The following is a 4,637-nucleotide window of genomic DNA, read 5'->3' as shown; positions in this document are numbered from 1 at the left end:
TTTGGAGTTACATATTGTTATCTTTACCAGCACACAGTTAGCACTACATTACCCAAGTCTCGAGCGAGCTATTCTAACGCAATAAAATGACCATTTCCAACTCTTTCAGCTCTTTGTAGCAACTCAGTCTCCTGAGGCCACTGGTCTTCAGATTGCAGGGCGTTTATGGTTGTAAGTTGTTGCAGTGTGCAGAAGGAGGGGGGGGGGGGTCATCAGATAAGAGAAGAATTTCTAGACTAATTAAACCCTTTGAGACAAAGAATCACACTACAGTGATTTACAACTCTCTGTACCAGTTAACCCGACTCATTTCTTTCTGTCATATTACTCAGATAGCATATCTACCTCTATGGGTAAAAAGTCTTTTTTTTTTGTCTTCAATGTTATGAAAAAAGGAGGGGTGTTAGTGTAAATAACCGCAGTTAGATCAGATTTAAATACTGCAGTATACTCATAATATAAGCTTTTAAGAGCAGACAAAGCTCCCAGCCACTGACCATCTACTCTGTTCGGTGAATAAGCCCCTGATTTTACCCCCAGATACTACGCATCTTCATATGTAATGCTTGCATTATATCATGCTTCCTTATTGTTTTCTTCAGCATAATTTTGTGCCCATTACAACACATAAAAATGAAGCAAAACACAAACTGTCAGCATTATCGTGGCCTTGGGTAACTGATTAAAGAGCGAACATTTAATCTAATCAGTGCAATGAAACAAAACAACAGGAGAAGCTCCAAAGTTGTGAATAGCAAAGTCTACCAGGCATAATTCCTTTTGCTGGCTGTTGCAGAGGGGTATGCTAAGATAGAAAGTATTATTTTCCTAAATGGAAGGTGTCAGATGGTCACGGAAATGTGATCGGCTGTTCAAGATCACTGCTTCCCATCTGCAATTTGTGACGTGTGAAAGATTCAGCCCAAATGTGCTCACCAAGCGTAAATCCTCAGCACTTTCTCTTATCGTGGAAAAGCAAGATAACCAGCTGTTTACAGATCAGAGAACATATCATATTAATATCATGGAGAGGGTGATATCATCTTGTTTGTAAAATATTTTGTTAACTAAGTGTGGTGTGGTATGGCAACCTATAAAGTGAAAGTTGTAATTTGTGTTTTAGCAAAAGTGCTGCAGTTTAAAGCCCCTTTTTAATGATAAAAAATATATTAAAAGGAGGAAAGCTGAAAATGCTGCGGGGAGCCTCTTCAGAAACACTTTGGTGAGACAAAATTAATGCAAACTGCATGTTACAGTAAATACTCATTACAAGGCTCTTAGAAGTTACATTTAAAGATCCCCCCTTAGTTCCAGTTAACTGTATGTATGAACACAAGCAGGGCTCTCTTTATGCCTCCCTCTCCAATCTTGGAAGAGTTTACAGTTGTGTGGAATTATTTTGCACCATTTTTGGATTTGGAAACCAAACCGTATACTATACTATAGAGAGATTAGTTCTAAAAAAAAAAATGTAGCATTGGCATTAAAGGAACAGGCTGCTTAATCAGAGGTAGTTGTTATAATTGTACAAATTGAAGAAAGGGTCATCAAAAGTGCAATATTTGTACTAGCAGGTTCAGTTTATTTCGATTAATTGTAAAATCTCAACCCATCCAGTTTTCTGTTTCCTGTTTTTTTTAGCACTTTTTTTGGATATCAGGACTGATTAGCACATGCTTGTCATTTCAGATCAAAGTTAGTCAGAGATGATTCATAAAACGTCCACTGTGTAATAAATTGGAAGCACTTATATTTGCCATTCAGGGAGTATTGGGAGGCCTGCTGTTTTAAACCCCTAGATCCCCACACATGGCGTAGCCACCACAGACACGGCTCAGAGAGTCAGTCGGCAGCCGGGAGGTGAGCAGAAAGGAACAGGCGGTGTCCCCTCCAGAGTGAGCACAGGAGAGAGTGTGTGTGTGTGTGTGTGTGTGTGTGTGTGTGTGTGTGTGTGTGTGTGTGTGTGTGTGTGTGCACAATATGTGTGTGTGTTGTGGCATTCTCAAATGACAAAAGGATACCAGTTGTGCAGTTCAGGTGGGACGACACACGGAGGTGGTATGGAGACTCACCTGAGGGTGAGTCTGGGCTGCTGGGACCGGGGCTGTAATGGAGACCCAAAGTTGTGTATAGGGGCCGCAGGAGGCCACTGTGCCGTGGAGAAGGTTTGGGGGCTGGAGGAGAGGGGGCTGCTGTTGTGCAGTCTCCCCAGCGTGATGCATCTACCTTCAGGGTGGCAGCAGGCGTGGAGTGGGGTGCGATGGAGCGAACACGGGCTCAGTGGCGCGGTCACCTAGGGACGCTGAAGCTGCTGTAGCAGGACTGATAGTTATTCCTTGGGAGAATTGCAAGATGAGCCCCATTGTATTAGCAACCCCTCTTCTACTAGAATTGTATCAATGTTCTCAAACCTTTGAAGAATGAAGTCAGGGTGCAAAATATCTGACACTTAACGTTTTTTGCCGTTCACCAAAAGAAACTTAATTCTTGGACAAACAAAACAAAAAAAAAAGTAGGACGGAGTAAACAGTTTCTCTCACAATCGGAGCCGTTTCATTGTGTATCAGAATGACTGCTGTCAGAGTTAAACTTCAGTAAATTCCTTTGGCAATGAGAAGCTGGTAAATTATTCCATACTGATTTGAAATTCTCACACATTAAGCTTTTTAATTTCCAAGCAGTACTTTTGTGTTGCAACAGTTTGAGTCGTATCTTTTAGAAATTCTCTGTGTCTAATATGGTCAGCACTCCCAATTATTCACTCCACTGACAAGTGAAACAAATGGGACCAACCAGTGCATTCTGTATTATCTACACCCCTTGGATTCCCTGACAATAATTAATACAATGGCAAGCTGCTGTTACCAGCCTTGACGACATGAGCTCAACAACATAAGCTCTCCCTTTCCAAGAGCTCTTGAAAAGAAATTACATCCAGCGGTGAGGTCATATATATATATCGTGGACACAAGCAGCCGGGAGGTTATGTCATGTTACTGTCTGGGACCCTAGATCAGATGGTACTGTTAATATCAGCAGGTCATTATTCACATCATTACACCATGAATGAAAGGTGCGTGGAATATGTCAGGAATATATGAATGTAGCCCTGAACATAGAGATATACACAGCCTTTAATAGCAAAGACTGTCCCATATGTCAGCGAAGTTCATTAACATGCTACATGATCTTACTGAGGCAGCAGTGCTGACCATCTCACTGGTATGGTCACACACCATTATGTAGGGTTACTTCATTTGCTCATAATGCGGATAAACATGGGAGGAAAAAGCACCTTAATATATACACAGCATACAGTGAATCTAAGTAGTGTTAGGCAAACTGGTTCCATGATTTAAATAAAACTAAATAAAAGCAGATACAGTTTTGTTTTGTGTAATAGCCAACTGACCAATGTGTCCTTTTAAAGAGGTGTCACACAATCATACTAACCCCTCTTATTTTAGCCTACGAGGATATTAACAGGTTTTTTAATTATAGAGGAGCACTTTGCCTCAACATCCATTAAAGGAATGTCGTGCTAATTTTAAATCCTCGCAGCAGGCATTTGCATCAACAGAAGAAAAGTGGATGAGTTTCTCTTTAACAGCTGTAATTTGTGTTTTCCAATCACCACGCTGATTTCTGCTCATTATACTCCGGTTTCACACCGGTAAGTGAGCAAAGTTTGGATTGATTGACTCTAATTAACTAAAAAATGTTCCAAGCCATGGATTTATTATCATGCTAGCTAGCCACAAATGTCAGAGACTTTCACAAATTATTATCCTCTTAAGATAAATATCTTTGAAATCAAATGAGTGTGGAAACGCGAGGAACATGTATTGTTATACTGATGAATTTGTTTGTCATGTTTTTCTGCTGAGCTCCACATTAAAGACTCACCTGGGCAATCACACTGTTCCAGTGTATTGTTAAGCGGTACTGTATGACTGAATGACAGATGCTGTAGTTACCTAAACTTTAAAGGAACACACACTCAAGTCAGATGAATAAAAATCAGACGATTATATAGTAATATAAAAGAAAATCTTCCCAGATTACAGTGTTATCAGCACTGACCAAATAGGGTGTACCAGGGTGCACTTCATGTTATACTACCGAAAACCTATTTCCTCTCGTGTGCTCCAAAACTTGGCAGCATCTCCCTCATTGATATTTTAGACACAGTAGCACCTTTCTCAACTCACATTCTTTCCTCGACTCCATCGGCTCCATGGCTCAACTCTCCACTTTCTCATGAACAAAGAGAGGACGGTTTGAGAGGACGCCTCAGTTTTCCTGGTTTTAAAAAGATCTCAGAGCAGAATTTTGGTTAGCTTAAGAAGACAGAACATTGCTCTGATTCACTCGGCTTCACTCCAGTGATCAGAAGTGATTACTGAAGTGAATCCAAATGAAACGGGCCATCGTCTGCACGGTGGCGCCAGGCAGAAATTGAGAATCATGCTGCCTGTAAATCAGATTTTCTCAACATGCCTCTTGCAAAATATGCCTTGATACAAAAGTACAAAAAAATATTCCAAACCAGCTTTGAGGTATCAGAGTATGCAACAGCACAGTGAGGCATGTGCTGTATGTTTTATCCTCATCATACTGAAACAAGCATGTAATGC

This window comes from Diplotaxodon limnothrissa, linkage group LG18 (genome assembly GCF_057381915.1).
Source record: "Diplotaxodon limnothrissa isolate DT_005_m linkage group LG18, D_limnothrissa_male_GT1.1, whole genome shotgun sequence".
NCBI classification, from domain to species: domain Eukaryota; kingdom Metazoa; phylum Chordata; class Actinopteri; order Cichliformes; family Cichlidae; genus Diplotaxodon; species Diplotaxodon limnothrissa.
Note: the sequence above shows the minus strand (reverse complement) of the source record.